The sequence below is a fragment of the Nicotiana sylvestris genome, chromosome 2 (genome assembly GCF_000393655.2).
Source record: "Nicotiana sylvestris chromosome 2, ASM39365v2, whole genome shotgun sequence".
NCBI classification, from domain to species: Eukaryota; Viridiplantae; Streptophyta; class Magnoliopsida; order Solanales; family Solanaceae; genus Nicotiana; species Nicotiana sylvestris.
Genome location: NC_091058.1, coordinates 8351343 through 8371991, shown reverse-complemented (window position 1 = coordinate 8371991; position 20649 = coordinate 8351343). Strand labels below are relative to the sequence as shown.

The 20649-nt window shown below is 37.2% G+C and overlaps 1 long non-coding RNA gene across 2 annotated transcripts; it reads left to right on the top strand.

Annotated features, from left to right (window-relative positions):
- Positions 1 to 2891: 2891 nt before the first annotated feature.
- On the top strand, positions 2892 to 10386 carry LOC138886295 (uncharacterized). Of its 2 annotated transcripts, XR_011404956.1 has the most exons (3): positions 2892 to 3526; positions 7133 to 7221; positions 10051 to 10386. It is a non-coding gene; the product is annotated as an uncharacterized lncRNA (long non-coding RNA). The 2 variants fall into 2 exon arrangements; XR_011404957.1 differs by lacking the exon at positions 7133 to 7221.
- The last annotated feature ends 10263 nt before the right edge of the window (positions 10387 to 20649 follow it).

Genomic DNA, 20649 nt, shown 5'->3' with positions numbered 1-20649 from the left:
TAGAACATCTTGTGGCTACAATATAAAGATTGCTACATCGTTTATTTGTCGTGGCAAAAGGAAAAAATTATTTGCTATCAGTATATAATTCGTGGCAAAAAAGTTTACTGATATAGCCACATGACAAAAAAAATCGTAGCAATATATATTAGTCCTTAGCTACATATCATCTAAAGTTTGTAGCTATCTTTTAGTTACGCTAATTCTTGCTACGAAAGTTACAAAACTTTTTTTTATAGCTAAAGTGTTTAGCCACGAAAATTTTCATATTTAACTACGATGTATTTAATAGTTATAGATGCATAATATTGTAGTGGTTCAGCTTTTCCAATTAATTATCAAACTGCCGGTGTAGTACTCCATCAACAAAGTACTGAATCATAAATTTTCTGCCAATTTATGGGAAACCAATACTGTTTGAGAATCGTCAAATTTTGCTTACGTTAGGAGTTGGTTTAACAAACTAAGATTAGAAGAAGAAAAAAATGTGCAAACGAGAAAAAAGTTCCAGTTGGTTAGCTATCTAGAAAGAAAAAAAGAAAGAATGATATATCCAAGGACATACGAAGAACTTTGAATAAGCGATGTCGATATTTAAGGAAATGAAAAAATGTGGGACAAATATCGAAAGAGATAGAACTTTAGAATGACGATAACAAAGAAACCTGTTTAAAATTTGCAAAATCGCAAAAATAGAATAATCTTTTTAAAATTATGACTCCGAATTAGGTTTTATATGCTTAAATACTCTCTATTGTTTAACCAAAATATAGAATTTTAGTCAAAGCTAGAATTTAGAAGAACGCGAGTTACTGATAATCAAAATAATATGTAGAAGAGAATAATTTGGAGTAACCAGAATGTAATCAGGAGAAAAACAAGTGAATCAGAGTATATTTCAATTGTGTCTGTCCTTACTCCTTACAAGTGACTAGATACCTCCCTTTTATAGGTGTCTTGAAGGTATGTGTTTCCTTCAAATCATAATGAGACTATTATGAATAATTAAAGACATTAAATGTTACGTTACACAATCATTGTAATCAATACAAATTCTCTAACGTATCCGGTATTTAATGCCTATCGAATTTCGTATCTGCGCTCTTTATTATGGTCAGATCAGTTTCTTTTGATAAATGATCTAAATAGGTACGGACGCTGAATTCTTCAAATGTTCTCTCGTGCCTCTTCCTTTGCCTTTGTTCGTTTCTATTGCTGCCCGTGACTCTTGACTAATTATAATTCTTTAACTATTTGACCAGTCCACGTGTCTCAACATATATAAATTCAATTTTTCCCAATACATCTATAAATTCTAGTTTTTCAAAAGAAGTATCAAAATCAGCAACGTAATGAATCGATTGAGCTCGAGGTGAGCTCTAATGGTGGAAATGGAGATTTGGAGAAGAGGTCCCAAACTGGGAGCATGTACGAGAGGGAAAAGAAATGAATTTGGAAAATGAAATCTCAATTGTATTAGTTCAGCAATGTTGTATATATACAGTGCACAATCAAAAATGAAAGCTTAACAAAAGAACAATAATTAGTGGAACCGACTTAACTAACAAACTAACTGATTGGTACAACCGCTAATGATGTAAGTACAACTACTCTAAAACTCCAAATACCAAAGCTATAAATAATGTGATACATCTCAATAAGGAGCATGCTAAAATTTTTGAAAAGAAAACATGACTCCCAGACATCAAGCAAGAAATATGCATCCCCTACGCCCGACGCTGCTTCATGCCATAAAAGTCATTTATATTTATATTTTATTTTTTTGCATATATGTTTATATAGGGGTGTACAAAGGAAACTGACAAACTGCACCAACCCAATAATCCGAGTCAAACCGAGAAAAAAATACCCGACTATGGTTTGATTTGATTTGATTTGGTGTTGAAAAAAAACCCGACCATAATTGGTTTGGTTTGGTTTTAACTAAAGAAAGTCAAACCGAAACCAAACCAACCCGACATTACATATATAGAAATTTTAGATATATTTAATATATAAATATACTTATTGTGATGTAATTTATAAATATTTCTTAAAAAATTTCATAATTTTATCTTTTAAGGTATTATTTCAAGATTGAACTTAGAACTTTTCAATGCTCCAATAAGTTTTATAGTCATTAATATTAGTAAATTAAATAATGCTAACAAAAGCCCAAACCAAAATCAAATCAATACTAATGCTAACAAAAGACATTCAATTCAATATTACGAACGAGAATGTATTGAATATCTGTATTTTGTTTTGCAATAATTTAGATTATAAGCACGTAATTTTTGACCCGCGCAAATTTTAAAGTTAGTTTTAGTATTTTAATATTTTTAAAATATTTACTTGACTTTATTTTAATATAATTTTAATCTTTTTACTTGTAGTTCTAAGACATAAAAAACATAAAATAGTTTTATTATCGTGTTTATCGTTTTTCTATATTTTTATCTTTAGTTTAAGATCAATTAGTATATTTTTATTCATGGTATCTTAATTTTATCATGACTTTAGCCTATTTTCTTTACTTTTTACTTTATTGTTATAATATTTAAAAATACAAAAAAAGTAGTAGTTTCATTTTAAAATTTTATTTATTTACTTAACTAAGTTTAATTAATATTTTGGTAGGATTTTTGAGTTTGTCTTTGTCCAACAAGAAAATTTGTAGGCCTAAAGGTGTGAGTCCATTTCTTTTAACTTAAACCCAATTATTCTTAGCCCATTCTTCCCAACCCATTGGCCCATTTATGTACAAAATTTAATCCTAGTCATTTATTTCCTTCTAATCTGATGGTCATCCTCGCTTCCCACCTTCATATAAAATACTCAATTATAGAAACCCTAACCCAATTTTTAAATTCCTAGTCTTGAACAAAAAAATGAACCAGTCGCGTATCAGCTTGACTCCATCTCTCCCATTTTCCCAAATCACCATGGAAACTCCATAGTTACACAGCTTTCCACCCTAAAGCTCCCCAAATAGCTGCAAAATTCACCTTGATTAACACCACTTTTCAGCTCAAAGCCGCTGCAAAAATGCAGCACTTCTCCCCCCCAAATTAGTTGCAAAATCCAGTCGAAAAACTGGTGAAAAACAATCCCGAAACGCAGCAGCAAACAGTCCTAAAATCAGCACTCCACACTCAGCAAGAACAACTCTATTTTCAGCCAAAAACCCAGCAAAAATTCCAAGTCAAAACTCCATGAAAGGCTGTTGAAAATCAGTCCAAAAAGCAACAAAAACTCAACAACAAAGCACCAAAAAATGCTGCCAGATTCTGCCCTTCAAACAACCACGCAATCCCAGCTTAAACCGCCGAAAATCCAGCCTTAAAATAACCTCAAAACAGAGGTCGCCGGCGAGTCCGATTTCCTCGCTTGAAATTGTCGTCCGAAGTGTAGTTCGCGGTTCCTGCTCTATCTTGTTGCTGCTGTATTTTTGCGATTGGATTCGGTAGATTCGAGGCGCTGTTCCTGCGTTCTCTCGATTAATCGAAAAGTTTTGCGCGATAAGGTTCAATCCTTCAATCCTTTACTCATTCTAATGTTAACTATTTGCTTGGTGATTCGATTTTGTGACTTGTTATCTATGATTTTGAATGTGTCCGCTAGTATGTCTACTTGAATTGATTGCGAGTGAATTGGAATCGCACGTTTAGTTACACGAATCGTATGCTTACTTTGAATTGGAAAATGGAGCTGTCAGTTGTTGAATTTAAAAGAGCAATTTAGGGAGATACAGTTAAAAATAAAATTGGACCTAAAAATTATGGAATAAGATAAAATACAGTTGTTAGTATTCTAAATTTTTCACTTACGTAGATCTATTTACTAATTTATCGGTAGGAAAATGCTTAGGCCGTCAACACTTGGGTAGGAAAGCCTTAAAATTTTGTTAGTATTGAGGAGAGAGGTCGTCCCCTTACTTAAATTTATCCGGGGAATACCCCGAGGGATTTGTATATATTTTATTTCAGGGGTATGCCCCGAAGTGAATGCAATTGAAGGCCATGGCGAACATCGTAGAAGAAGTAGCGTAGGATATCTAGAACTTTAATTTTTCTTCTTTTAATTTTCTTTCATTTAGGTGGGGACGACCTTGAGCCTCTTTTGATTGTTTATTTTTTCTGTGTTTGTTTTTATCTCAATTTGAATATTTCAAAAGTCAACTTGATCATGTACGCAACCGTATTAGTTACAGGACTTGGGGAATGCCTAACACCTTCTCCCGGAGTCAAATGAACCCTCTTACCCGAATCTGTGGTGTTGACTTGGTTTTAGAGTCCAAGTGTTTTAAAAGGAAAAATCATTTTTACAAAAACGGTGACCTGACACAGCGAAACCAATGTCAGGTGGCGACTCTGAGTTATTTCCTTTTGAACACAATTTTGTCACTTTTTAATTAAAAACCCTTTTGAGCTTTACTGAATCTTTTTATTATTTTAAGAGGGTTAGTGAGGTTTGTAAAAAGGGGTGTAACATAGATAAAAATGCATAACCTATTTTTATTTTTCTTTAGCGTTTAGTCATGTAATTAATACTCCCTTATTAGTCTGTTTATTTTAGCATGACTTAGTACTTTTAGATTATGTTTATTTTTATTATGGCTTTTTAATTAACAATATTTATATTACATAATTTTATTGTCTTTATTGTTGAATATTTTAGGATAATGCCATGAACACATATCATATTTTGTATTATTTTCTTGAAAAATACTTTATATAGTTGTATCTTACTAGGATTAAAGAAGTATTTTGAGCATACATTATATGTTTTGTTCTACGAAGATTTTACCGGGAAAAAAACCCCGAAAAACCCAAGAAAACTCGAGAAAAATCGAGATTGAAAAACCCGAGTTTTATTGGTTTGGTTTGGTCTTTAGATTTAATAACCCGACACAATTGGTTTAATTTAGTAATTGTAAAATCCGAACCAACCCGGCCTATGTACACCCCTATATTTATATAGTAAAATTTTTCGATCAAGCGATATCGAATGACACCGCTTAGGTAACGTGTATCTGCACTCGGATATATCGGTGTATACGGTCGATAGCGGGCTCTCTATTACATGACAGATCTGGATTATAACGTAATGAATTAAAGATCGACCCCGGGTTCCATCGAACCAGGATACGAGGCCAGAAAACCTGTCTTCGAGGTTACCGAGTCTGTGACCCCAAAATTGACCCCGACTCCGAATGAGCTCGAGAAAATATTGTCAGACCAGATAGCAGAATGCAAAATATTCGTAACTGGTCGGATATCACGGCGTAAATCTTGGCATGTACCAATGAGAAACCGGTTAATTAGCAAATCATGTGATCTTTTACCTTTAATAAAATTGTACCTAAACTCAGATTCCCCTACAATATAAAGAGGGTTTGGTTATTTGAAAAACACATTGTAACATGCATCCCAAAGAATTATAATATCATTTTCCCTCTGCAAGCCACTGTTCTTCTGTATTTGACATCATTTGAATCGCATTCAGTTTGAGGGAGATCTATTTCTCAAGGCTATAACTGTTCAAGTCACACGCTTTGAATTTATTTTATTATTGTTTGCTTTAATTTTAATTCAATCTATTTATTTATAATTCAATCTATCGCTTTGTGTCAAATTAATTCATGTATCTTTAAAACCACTTATAAATTCAATTGTTATCCGATTCTGAGAATAAACAGTTTGGCGCCCATCGTGGGGCTAAGGATAATAGTGGTTATTTGATACAAATTTTCATAACACACACAATTTTACACTTATTCTTTGAAGTGCCTCTGATTTCAGGCTTAAGCTTAAAATGTCAAACTCACAATTAGCACCTCTATCTGCTGACAATGAATTTGGTCACCATGGTGAAAACAATAACATAGTGCCCGGTAACGAGATACTGCTCGTTGATCCCGTCGTACTTCCAATTGCGGACCCGTTGGACGCTAATTCGCACATGGCTATCGACACAAGCCCCCTACTAACCCCGAGAATAACATCAGTGGTGAAGCTCAGTCAACAACACATAATACTCAAAACAATGGAGGAGACGGGGTCAATCTACAGATGATCTTTGAAATGTTACAGGCTCAACAAGCGGCAATAGCTCAGTTACAAAACCAGAGCTGTATACCGAGCAGGTTCAAGCTCCACCCGTCTCGAGAAATCAATCACATAGAGAAACCGGTCGCAGAAAGGTCGAGTGGTAACGAGTAGGGTAATAACCCCGAGATCATAAAATGCTCGAGGAGCTGACAAAATGAATAGAATTAGGGGAGAAGTAAATCGAAGCAAACGACAAAAAGGTGGAAACCTACAATTCTTGGGTCGACCAAATCCCGGGAGCGCCGCCGATACTGAAAGGCTTGGATTCCAAGAAGTTTGTACAACGGAAAAATTCCGCATGCCCGAGATTCTTAAGTACAACGGAACGACTGACCTAAACGAGCACGTCTTCGAGGTTACCGAGCATTTTATGTAACTGTTCAAGATCTAAGATGATAATGGTCAAAATCGGGCTCATCTATTGCATGACAGATCGAGATTATAACGTAATGAATTAAAGATCGATACCGGGTTCCATCGAACCAAGATACGAGGTTAGAAAACCTGTCTTCGAGGTTACCGAGTTTGTGACCCCGGAATCGACCCCGACTCCGAATGAGATCGAGAAACTATCGTCGGACCAGATAGCGGAAGGACGAAATTTTCGTAACTGGTCGGATATCACGACGTAAGTCTCGGCACGTACCAATGAGAAACCGGTTAATTAGCAAATCATGTGATCTTTTACCTTTAATATAATTGTACCTAAAGTAGAATTCCCCTACTATATAAAGGGGGTTTTATTATTTGAAAAACACATTGTAACATGCATCTCAAAGCATTATAATATTATTTTCTTTCTGCAAGCTATTGTTCTTCTGTATTTGACATCATTTGAATCGCATTCAATTCAAGTGAGATCTATTTCTCAAGGCTATAACTGTTCAAATCATACAGTTTGAATTTATTTTATTATTATTTGCTTTATTTATAATTCAATCTATCGCTTTGTGTCAAATTAATCCACGTATCCTTAAAACCACTTATAAATTCAACTGTTATCCTATTTTGAGGGTAAGCAATTGGTATGTTGTGACGCGGAAGACGTGATTGGAAATGAAGTACGAACTAGCGTGTGGACCTTATCTTGTTCTACAATCCGGCATCGGTAATTTTTAACCATTGCTTCCTCTGTTTGAATTTAACTTTTAACAATTGTACATTGTGAGCACGTGATTTTTGCCTTATGAAAACTACTCCAAAATAAATCAAAAAATAAAATAAATTTCTTTTACTGTGTAATTTTTTGAATTTGCGTGGTGTTAAATACTTGTGTTATGTCCGTAAGTGTTTACATTGTCATAATAAAATGAAAAAAAATAAAATAAAATACATATTGCATGCATATAGGATTTAATTATGCATTTAAAAGATAATTTAAATAAAATCACAAAAAATATGCAATCGTTCTATTTTAAATATTCCACTGTGTGATTGATGTTTTGTCTATGTGTTAAATAATTGTTATAGAGTAATTAATATATTTTTGTGAAGTTAAAATTATTTTATAGTTAATATTAAAAATTTAAAATAGAAAAAATGAAAAAATATATATATATACAAAATCGGACCTGGATTAAAATCCAGGCCTAAAACATTTTAACCCCCACAGCCCAATCCTTTAGCCCAGGTCCGGTCCAAACCAGACGAACCAAAACGACAACGTTTGGTCGTGGCTTCTCAAAAACCGTTGGATCAAATCCAACCAACGGTCAAGATCTCACCCCCTTTACCCGTAACCCATAACCCGATCCAGTGACCCGACTCAGCCGACCCTGGCATTAAACCAAACGACATCGTTTGGTTTAATGAATTGATCCTGGCCCTTCATCTTACTTGATCGGACGGACAATATCAATCCACCCCACCCCTATATAAGTCCCAAGCCCTTACCCCGGCCCCAAACTAAGCACCCCCCTCCTACACTGTTCATCATCGTCCCCCAAACCCCCACTCCTAACCCTAGCCGCCCTAGGATCCCACCGCCTGAAACCCGGCGGCATCAACGCCGCTGGTCACCAAAATAACACCCTAGAACCCCCTGAACATCCTCTACACGAATCTGACCTTAGTTTCCTTCGAATCAGGCCCCAACTCTTCGAATCTTAAATCGAAGGTTGGCCTGAAAACCTGATCTTCTCCGATGGCTTCCAAAATAACACCACAACTTCCCCTAGATACCCTCATCACGGATCTGTTAGTTGCATGGTTCGAATCATACTGGAACTACTCGAATCTTCATTTGAAGATTCGAGTACAACCTGACCTTATCCCAACCTACTTCAAACTCACACCAGTTACCCCCCTGACCTCCCTCGTGCCTAGAACATCTTTGGTTTCCCTCGAATCTAACCAGAAATGAGTAAATCCCAAATCGAACTTTCAAGAACCCTAAAAATACCAGACTTTTGGATTCTGTCCAGATTGAATAAAGATTGAGGTTTAATCGACCTTAGTCGAAGTATTTTCAGTGGAAAATACTTCGACTAAGGTCTGTTTGATTTCAAACAAAATCCAAATCCAAGTCGAGTTGAGTTCAGTTGAATTTAAAGGTTCAGAGGTAATTTCTGTTTCTTATGTGCATTCTATGTGTATTCTATGTTCGTTTCATTAGTTTGTTTAATTTTTCATAATTTTCTAGTCAAATTTTTGTTATACTGTCCCCTACCCGTCAACTTGATTCTAAATGTGAATTGTTTCTGTTGATTGTGATTATGTACAATGTGTGTAATCGACTCGACTAAGTTCGTCGATTAGTTATATCATAAATCCTGCTTCTGAAAATGTTGACTGAAATAACCTGTTTTGGATGGATTATTTTGCTATAATCAGTTAATTAGTTATTGTTAATCAGTTGGTTCTTGTTTAATAAATCCATCAAATGGACGTTATATGTGTGTTGTTTTCTGAACATTAAGTTCAGAACATTGTCAATATATTGACAATGCTCCTGTTTGTTTGATCTTAGTTCAAAAGCTGAGTTCAGTTGAATTATTAGGCTGAATTCAGTATAATGTTGTTATGATATTAGGTTTAATTTCAATTTCACAAATGTTGGTTAGATACCATTGTGTTAGAAAAGTGCATTCTCAGTCAAGATTCAGTCCAGAACTTGATAGGATTGGTTATAGCTGTTTAATTCAGAAGGATAATCGATTCTGAACAATTTTTGAAATCTGTTTTTTTATCAGATTCTGATTTCCTTGAGGGCTGTAATTACAGAAGGATTTCAGGTTTATTTTAGAATGAAACAGTAGGGTAATGTGATAGTGTGCTTTCAATAATATGATAGTGGCTATAATTTAAGTAATAATGGGGAACAAGGGATAATGGGGCTGCTGAAAAACATGATAAATAGCACTTAGTTTTAAATTATTCAAAAGTAGTTTTAATGGGAAAACTTTCTGATTTTTAAAGGAGAAAAGGGTCCATCCAGCACTAAACTGTATAGGACCAGCCCTGTATAAATACAGGGAGCTGGACAGACTGAGAGGATCAGTTTTTGAGAGAGGGAATTGAGACTGATTTAAAAAAAAAAAAAATCAGTTTTCAGAGAAAGATAGTTTAGAGACTTCATAACAGAGTTTGAAAGAGAATTTAAGAAAATACACCTAGAGTGAGATAAAAGAGAAAAATCCAGTAGAAAAATTAGGTTCTTCTTGGAATCTGAAGAGAAAGAGGAAAAGGAAAAACAGAAACAGATATAGAAACAGATTGAATATTTTCAGAAACATACTTTTCTTTGGATCTGTCCGGGTCTGTTTGTTTGATAGTACTTGGTTTAAATCTGAAAGTTTTTCTTCCAAAAATTCTGTTACTGTGCATCTGGGCTCCTCGGATCCTATTCTTGTTCAGATTTGTTGTGTTATCAGTACATTCTACTGATTTTGTTACTGCTGATACTGCTGAAATTTACTCCTTCTACCTTCATTTTCAGGTACCTATCTTTTAAATTTCATGTTGGAAAGAGATTCAACATGATTAATCAATGAAGCTTGAATTGCAATTCTGTTTTCCGTTTGTCTAAGTTCATCAGTTTAAATTTCATTTTTTGTTTCATGTTAGTTAATTAGTAGTGAATTCAATTTGATAGCTATGAGTTAATTGTCTTACCTTGAAATTCATATAAGGCTTTGTAATAATGTTAGCCCTTCATCTCATTAGTTTTGTCATGTTTGAATTGTCAAGGTAGGAAACATGACATAAAGATTGGCCATTAACTAGGCCTTGTGACGTTGTTAGTTGAATAAAGAATAGCGTGAAAATGTCAAAACCATATTGTTAGTTTATTCTGATAATCTGATTTAGTTGTGGAAGAAATGATATTAAGTTGTACGTTCTTATGTGGCATTATAACAGGTATCTATAGAACCATTAGTGGATGGTAAGTTGAGTTGTTATGGCTCATTATGATGTTAAAGTGCTGCGAATGTTTCAAGACATACAAATATGTGGCATGTAAGGCAATGTTGTTAATCAATTTGTATAATAATTCCATTTCTTATCAATTTGATGCATATTTACCATCCTAAATAAATAATTAGGCCTATTGGATTAAAAGCAAGTATATGAGAATAAAATGAGATATACAAATTGCAACACTTTACATCAACGATAATTAGAAATAGGACTTGCACTAAATAGAAATAATAAAAGTTCTTTAAAAAAAAAATATTCTTCCCTTTATAAATCATTTTTAGTTTCATATACAATTCATTATTGGGCATATAGATATATATGTTGTATTTGTGAAGAATAGTATTAATCATGTTCTTATTCTTTATTTTGAATTTGAATAGTCTTGGATGAACATAAATTATACGCGGAGATTATAATCGACGGACAACCTTTAATAGATTGTGAATTCTTTTCAAAGAATTCAAAGGCCTCTAAAGTGGGAGTTCTCATGATTTTCACATAAAAAATGTATGATATAATAAATAATTTGTGAAAAGTCCATAATACTATTAACAAAGATTTTGCGCAATCAGGGATGCGTTCGCGCACCCTAATTATATTTTAAAAGTAAATTCGGATTATGCGTACGCGCAATTTCGAGCGAATATTTAATAAAACGAATTTCTTTAAAAAAAATATTAAATAATTTCATATAATCCGAGGTGTGCAGTTCATTATCTAAATAAAAAGGGTGATGATGTTCCTGATTTTATTTTTAATTTTCGAATATATATTTTTATAAAAACTATAACATGGACAATTTTATTGTGTACACGTACGCGTGGCACGATCCCCGGTAATTATAAAAAGTATATAATACGAATATACGTACGCGTAATTCGTCCATATAATTGTAAACAATAAGTAAAAAGCGGTAGTAAAATCATGCAATAAAAACGTATTTAGTAAAATCAAGATAATTAAGCCAATAATAAAAACAGTTAAGCGACCGTGCTAGAACCACGGAATTCGGAAATGCCTAACACCTTCTTCCGGATTAACAGAATTCCTTACTCAGGATTTCTGGTTCGCAGAATAATAAACAGAGTCATATTCTCCTCGATTCAGGGATTAAAATTGGTGACTTGGGACGCCTTAAAATTCCCAGGTGGCGACTCTGAAATAATTAAATAAATCCCGTTTCGACTGTCCTTTAATTGGAGAAAACTCCCCTTGTACCCTCATGGCATCAGCAGTCAAATCAGGAAAAACAATGTCATCAATGGATGTTGTTCCTTCAACTTTTTGTATTCAAGGTTCGGAAAGTCAGATGGGTTCGAAATTCATGAGAAAGGCCTTACCAATAAGCAAAACAAAGACACTTGGCAGATTCACCGTCGCTTTGCTTTCATGGTGGCTTTTCTAGGAGTCATGGTCTTTCCAAACAAAGAGCGAACAATTGATATTCGCACCGCAAAAATTGTGCAAATCCTCACCACCAAAGAAAATCACACCTTTGTCCCCATCATTCTATCAGACATTTATCGAGCTTTGACTTTATGTAAATCAGGAGCAAAGGTCTTCGAAGGATGCAAAATTTTGTTGCAAATGTGGGTGATGGAGCATCTCCAACAACAGCCCAAGATCATACAGTATGGGTCAAACAATGATAATTGCATCGAGAGCTATGAGGAAAGAACAAAAAATTATCAGGCTCCAGAAGGGATAGAAGCATGGGTATCTCATCTAAAGGCTTTAACGGCAAATCAAATTGAATGGACTCTGGGATGGCTCCCGATGAGGGAAGTAATACACATGTCAGCCTCAAATAGTTATCTACTACTATTGGGATTGAGAAGCATTCAGCCGTATGCACCACTGAGAGTCCTAAGGCAATTAGGGAGATATCAAATAGTTCCTGATGATGAAGATTTGAGTGTGCAAGTAATCGAATTACACCCAGAAGCCACTATTCCCGAGGCTCTACTTCAGCAGATGTGGAATGGATGCCGATACTTGAAAAGTGATACTCAAGTCCCAGATGCTACAAAGGGTGAGATAAATCCTGGATATGCAAGGTGGTTTGAAAAACGATCTCGCGTGGATGATGTATCAGAGCCTGAGCTAAGAAGGCCAACAAAAAGACCCCATATTCAAAACTTCAATGATAAAATCCAAGAACGGTTGATCTGGGGAGAAAAGGAAAAAGGGTACAAAGCAACTATCCATGCCCTAAAAGAAAATCTAAGAAGCCTCAGTTTGGAGAAAGATTTGCAAGAACAAGAAGCCGAAGGCGAGAAAAAGAGTCTAGCTTGTGAGAATGAAAATCTTCATGCTCGATTCCAAAAAATGAAAAGAGTTTCTGAAACGCCAAAGAGGAGCTGGAAGGATCAAAAAACCATCGCCAATCTCTTTGAAAGAATGCAAGATTATGATTCCATTCTTGCGGAAAACGAAAGGGCATTGAGCAAAGCAAAAGAAAGGATCCAACAATTAAACGAAGAAGCCAGATCTAACAAGGAACGCCAAGATAGGCAATCCGAAAAAGACAAGGCACAATTCAAGAAGGAAAAAGACTATTGGATGCGATCAGAAGACCAGCTTCGTGCACAACTAGAAGAGGCAAGAAGATGCAACAGAGAACATCAACAAGCAGACCTCGACAGGGAAAGATCGCAAGCAAGATTAGAGCAGGCCAGACTCCGAGCTCTGTTAGAATCAGCTCTAGATCGTGAAAACCGTGTCAGAGATATAGCCACCACTCGTCAGCAGCAATTGCAAGACCAAGACCAACGTCTCCAAGGTTTCAGGGCACAAATCCACGACCTGGCAGTCTTCACATCTCAAAGTTATGTAAACTGCCAAGGAATGGATTATGAAAGGTTTACAGAGCATGCGCCCACTTTTGCTCGTCATCTAGCAATGGAGTTGGAAAGGATGTATCGTACGCTGGGAGGCCATCCAGGTCAAGCCCCACATTGAGCAGATAATCCAATATTTGACAACAAAAGTGGAAAGTGGGGCATGTTGTGAGATGTTAAGAATTGTATCTTTTATTTTGATTTAAGTGTGTGTGTTTCAAGCCATTTTCTTAAAGTTTTCAAATGTAATTCCATCTTTGTGTAATGAATAAAAGTGATTGCCTTTAGTCCGAACTACGCAAGGTCTGATTCATGTAAGGCATGATACGTAGGCAATCTCTAAGATTCGACCACCACGATAAAAGATATATATAATAAATAAAAGTGAATAACAATAAAAATTTCAAGAAAGCTGGGACGACACAAGCAGCCGAGCAAATGCATAATAGAAAGGGATTATTTGTCTAGGAGCATTGCATCTCAACGTGTGATTATATATGTGTTAAACTCTCAAAACTAACAAGTTTGTTCATTTTCAGAATTCAAGCAGTTAGTTTCTCTAAAGAGTATACTGGCATATTATCACTATCACACAAGATCAAAAGGACCAATACCCGAAAGTATGTCTATCCCAGATGTTGACACAGGTATGGAGCTAGAGGAGATGGATGTCGGGAAAATGAAAGAAGAGATGTTTAAACTCAAGCAGCAAATGGCTGAGATGTACCAAGCCTGGTCTACAGGACAGTTACCCCCATCTCACCCAAATAACCCTGCTCCATCAATGACCCAAACTCAGGATAATATCACCACTGAATTATCCCCAAATTTCCCCATTTACCAGCACTACCGAGGCACCACCTCTCAGACACCACAGTCTCCACCTCCAAAACCAGTTCCGTACTTTCCTCCAACTATGACTCCTGTTTTCGTAGCACCTCCCCCTGCTACATTTCACAAATCTCCTAGTGAGCCTACATTCCAGGCCCAGGACAACCAATATTACCCCCCGGAGCCCACCTTCAAAGCCTCCGAAATCAATTCAACTGCTCCTCGGTTTGATCTCCCAACCGAAATTGACAAGCCAGCCAAAAATGCTGAACAAGAAGAGATGTTCAGGAAGGTCAAAAGTCTAGAACAATCGTTCCGAGACATGCGGGGATTAGGTGGGCAAGTCAGTGTAGCATACAAAGATTTATGCTTATTCCCCAATGTACAATTGCCAGTTGGCTTCAAGATGCCCAAATTTGACCTATACAGCGGGCACGGCGACCCAGTAGCCCACTTAAGGGGTTTCTGTAGCAAAGATGCGAGGAGCTGGGGGAAAGGATGAATTATTGATGGCTTACTTCAGTCAAAGTCTAAGCGGATCAGCTTTGGAGTGGTATACACGCCAGGACCATGGAAGATGGTACACCTGGGATGACCTGGCACAGGCATTCGCATACCATTTCCAATACAATCTGGAAATCATCCCAGATCGATTATCTTTGACAAAATTTGAGAAGAAGCACAATGAAAGCTTCAGAGAGTATGGTTTTCGGTGGAGAGAACAGGCAGCAAGAGTGGATCCTCCTATGAAGGAGAGTGAAATGGTAGACTACTTCCTCCAAGCCTTGGAACCGACTTACTATGCCCACTTGGTTTCAGCGGTTGGGAAATCATTCAACGAAGTAGTGAAGATGGGAGGTATGGTGGAAGAAGGCCTCAAGACAAATAAAATCATGAGCTATTCAGCAATTAAGGCAACTACTCAAGCTATTCAAGGCGGGGTAGGAGGAATCGGAAGAAAGAAGAGGGAGGAAGCAGCCGTAGTTGATTCAGGAATTTGGCCGGGACCCAGAGGTTCACCGCTTTACTATAATCAACAACGACCTCGCCACCTGTTCACACCAATTGGCGTGCTCCTGTCACACCAAATACTTACCCGCGAGCCTATCCCAGACCAGGTTTCAGGCCTAGGCCAGTATTCAGGGGAGAAAGGGAACAGAAAAAGAAAACTTACACTCCATTGGGAGAGTCTTACACCAGTCTGTTCCACAGGCTGAGACAGCTAGACATGCTGAGACCAATACAATCCAAGCTACCCAATCCTCCTCCAAAGAATCTGGATTACACCATTAGCTGTGAATATTGCTCCGGTGCACCAGGCCATGATACGGAGAAATGCTGGCATTTGAAAAATGCAATACAAGAGCTGATTGATACTAATAAAATCGAGGTTCAAACCCCCGAAGCCCCAAATATCAATAGAAATCCAATGCCAGCCCATCAAGAGGCTAATATGATAGAAATCATACAAGCTGATGGGGAGACAAAGAAGCCGTCACAAACTGTCATGATGATCAAATCTCATGAAACCAAGCCAGACAAGCTACAACTATCATGTCTGAAGTACATTCAGGAGTTTGCGGACCCCACATGAGTGGATATGTGTTGGCAAAGAAAATCCTCCGAGCTGGTTACTATTGGCTTACCATGGAGCGAGATTGTATCAGTTTTGTGCGCAAGTGTCATCAATGCCAAATACACGGAGATTTGATTCATTCTCCACCATCCGAGTTGCACACAATGTCGGCACCATGGCCCTTCGTTGCCTGGGGCATGGATGTGATTGGACCAATTGAGCCGGCAGCATCCAATGGGCACAGGTTCATTCTGGTAGCTATTGATTATTTTACCAAATGGGTTGAGGCCAAGACATTCAAATCAGTGACCAAGAAAGCTGTGGTCGATTTTGTCCACTCAAATATCATATGTCGATTCGGAATCCCGAAGGTGATCATCACAGATAACGGTGCTAATCTTAACAGCAACTTAATGAAGGAAGTATGTCAACAGTTTAAGATTACACATCGTAACTCTACCCCATATCGGCCCAAGGCGAATGGAGCAGTAGAAGCAGCCAACAAAAACATAAAGAAGATACTTCGGAAAATGGTAGAAGGTTCAAAACAATGGCATGAAAAATTACCATTTGCATTATTGGGATACCGCACTACTGTTCGCACTTCAGTAGGAGCAACTCCTTATTTGTTGGTATATGGCACTGAAGCAGTAATTCCTGCAGAAGTTGAGATTCCTTCCCTTCGGATCATCGCCGAAGCAAAGATTGATGATGATGAATGGGTCAAAACCCGTCTGGAACAGTTAAACTTGATTGATGAAAAACGATTGACCGCAGTATGCCATGGTCAATTATATCAAAGAAGAATAGAAAGAGCATACAACAAAAAGGTACGTCCCCGGAAGTTTGAAGTAGGTCAGCATGTGCTGAAACGTATTCTTCCACATCAGGTTGAAGCAAAAGGCAAATTTGCCCCGAATTGGCAAGGACCATTCATTGTGACCAGAGTATTATCGAATGGTGCACTATGCTTAACAGACATTGAAGGCAAGTGCATAGACATCGCGATCAATTCTGACGCGGTAAAGAGATATTATGCATGAATTTTTGAATGTTTGTATTTAGCATTATTTCGAAGATTGGAATGACAAAGGTAATTTATTCTGCTATCCGAAACACTATACCCTTTGTTTCCCCTTTGAGCCATACTTGTTTCTTTCCTACCCTCTCTTGAAATCAATGAAAATCAAGTATGAAATAAAAAAAAACATCACTATTATTTAGTGAAATACGTTTGACCTGATTCCTCAAAGAAGGATACGTAGGCGCCTCACGGCTCGGTCATAGGGTGCACAATATACATAAAATGTGCACAAAAAGAAACATCAAGCGACCCCAATCAAGGAACTGGGGCAAGAATTGTATTGGAAATAAGAAAAAAGATTCCAAGAGTTGTAATTTTAAACACATACCAAAACTGTTTAGCTTTTAATACCTTTTCCATTTCTAACCCCATACCAGAAAGACCTTTCGACCAATCTTAGAAAAATGCTGAGTCAAGCAAATGAAGATGGTTCATAATACTCTGGTACAAACAAGAAAAGAAAGTAAAAATGAGAGAGTCTTATAGGTGAAAACCCACACGGTCACCATAAGGCGACGAAAGTTGAGAGAAAAGTAAAATGAGAGAGTCTTATTGGTGAAAACCTTCGTGGGCACCATAAGGCGAAAAGGAAGTGAGAAATGAACAAATGAGGAAGGTTTATCAGTGAAAACTCTCTGAGATATTGCAAGTCCAACAGGGGTTGAAATGAAAAATGAAGTTGGATTATGGGAATTTTGGCAAAAACAAAAATGAGACAATTGAAAGGAGATTGATTAAAAGACTGGGTTGATTAATCCGAAATGCATACCCTGATCATTGGTGCCAGTAACTCCAATCAGATAAGTTTTTATTCTTTCTCCAACAGTCATCCAAACTTGGATTTTTCTTTTCATTCTATAATTGTCGAAATCAGCGTGTTTCGTCACTAATAATCTTACTTTTCTAAAAGCTTTGAGATAAGTTTTATTCCAAACAAATAAGAAGGAATGTCAAGGTATACTACCAAGATTCAATTACAAGAACAAAACAATCTTTTCAACCATTCCAAGGCAATAAAAAAAAAGACGAAGAGAAGCATCACCATCGGCAAGAATACCCCAGTCAACCACCCTGCTTTAAACTAACGAAGTTTTCTTTGACTTAAAACAGGGGAAAATACAATATTTGTGTCAGGAAATACCTGGAAAAAAAAGAAGAAGTCAGGCGTCCACCTGGAGAATGAGGATGAGAAAAAGAAGTCAGGCGTCCACCTGGAGAATGAGGATGAAGAAAAGAAGAAGTCAGGCGTCCACCTGGAGAATGAGGATGAGAAAAAGAAGAAGTCAGGCGTCCACCTGGAGAATGAGGATGAGAAAAAGAAGAAGTTAGGCGTCCACCTGGAGAATGAGGATGAGAATTAAAGAAGTCAGGCGTCCACCTGGAGAATGAAGATGAGAAAAAGAAGTCAGGCGTCCACCTGGAGAATGAGGATGAAGAATTAAAGAAGTCAGGCGTCCACCTGGAGAATGAGGACAAAGAATTGAAGAAGTCAGGCGTCCACCTGGAGAATGAGGATAAGAATAGAAGAAGTCAGGCGTCCACCTGGAGAATGAGGATGAGAATTAAAGAAGTCAGGCGTCCACCTGGAGAATGAGGATGAAGAATTGAAGAAGTCAGGCGTCCACCTGGAGAATGAGGATAAGAATTGAAGAAGTCAGGCGTCCACATGGAGAATGAGGACAAAGAATTGAAGAAGTCAGGCGTCCACCTGGAAAATGAGGATAAAAATTAAAGAAGTCAGGCGTCCACCTGGAAAATGAGGATGAGAATAGAAGAAGTCAGGCGCCCACGTGGAGAATGAGGATGAGAAAAAGAAGAAATCAGGCGTCCACCTAGAGAATGAGGATGAGAAAAGAAGAAGTCAGGCGTCCACCTGGAAAATGAGGATGAGAATAGAAGAAGTCAGGCGTCCACCTGGAGAATGAGGATGAGAATTAAAGAAGTCAGGCGTCCACCTGGAGAATGAGGACAAAGAATTGAAGAAGTCAGGCGTCCACCTGGAGAATGAGGATAAGAATAGAAGAAGTCAGGCGTCCACCTGGAGAATGAGGATGAGAATTAAAGAAGTCAGGCGTCCACCTGGAGAATGAGGATGAAGAATTGAAGAAGTCAGGCGTCCACCTGGAGAATGAGGATGAGAATTAAAGAAGTCAGGCGTCCACCTGGAGAATGAGGATGAGAAAAAGAAGAAGTCAGGCGTCCACCTGGAGAATGAGGATGAGAATTAAAGAAGTCAGGCGTCCACCTGGAGAATGAGGATGAGAAAAAGAAGAAGTTAGGCGTCCACCTGGAGAATGAGGATGAAGAATTAAAGAAGTCAGGCGTCCACCTGGAGAATGAGGATGAGAAAAGAAGAAGTCAGGCGTCCACCTGGAGAATGAGGATGAGAAAAGAAGAAGTCAGGCGTCCACCTGGAGAATGAGGATGAGAAAAAGAAGAAGTCAGGCGTCCACCTGGAGAATGAGGATGAGAAAAAGAAGAAGTCAGGCGTCCACCTGGAGAATGAGGATGAAGAATTAAAGAAGTCAGGCGTCCACCTGGAGAATGAGGATGAGAATTGAAAAAGTCAGGCGTCCACCTGGAGAATGAGGATGAGAAAAGATGAAGTCAGGCGTCCGCCTGGAGAATGAGGATAAAGAAAAAAAAATCAGGCGTCCACCTGGAGAATGAGGACGAAGAAAGAAAAGAAGTAGTCAAGGCACACACTTGAAGAACGAGGGAATGAAATTGAAGTGTTGAAATCAAAAGCTCGCTCATATGAAAAAGGAGCACACTTAGAATCAATAAAGCAGAGGAGTCCAACAGAATCCCCAGCAAGAAACAACAAGAGTTCCAAAAGAAAATACGGGACACAATGAAAAGGAATACGTAATAAGCCAAATGCCCAAGAGTCACCAAGATATCAAGACAACAAGAAACGCAAGGGCATGATCTAGATAAGATTTTTATAATTTCTGTACCATAATCTAGTTTAGTTTTTTTTTTGTATTACCTTTGAAGTAAGGTGTAATAAAGAGGTCAGCAAGCAGTAAAAACAGCACAAAGCAGCAGTAACATCACAGTCCCATGGTATTCCCAGCTACCCAAAACTTCCCGAACTACATTGACCTGATTCCTTTATAGCCAAGGATATGTAGGAAACCTTTGAAGCAGAGGTTCGGTCAAATCTTTCAAAAAAAAATGCTTCCCACGGAGTATTCGAACGGGCAAAAAATCGCTCGTATCCGCTCACTTTATCTTTGCACGAGAACTCTTCGAGTTTCCGCACAAAGAGGGGCAGCTGTGAGCACGTGATTTTTGCCTTATGAAAACTACTCCAAAATAAATCAAAAAATAAAATAAATTTCTTTTACTGTGTAATTTTTTGAATTTGCGTGGTGTTAAATACTTGTGTTATGTCCGTAAGTGTTTACATTGTCATAATAAAAATGAAAAAAATAAAATAAAATACATATTGCATGCATATAGGATTTAATTATGCATTTAAAAGATAATTTAAATAAAATCACAAAAAATATGCAATCGTTCTATTTTAAATATTCCACTGTGTGATTGATGTTTTGTCTATGTGTTAAATAATTGTTATAGAGTAATTAATATATTTTTGTGAAGTTAAAATTATTTTATAGTTAATATTAAAAATTTAAAATAGAAAAAATGAAAATATATATATATATATATATACAAAATCGGACCTGGATTAAAATCCAGGCCCAAAACATTTTAACCCCCACAGCCCAATCCTTTAGCCCAGGTCCGGTCCAAACCAGGCGAACCAAAACGACA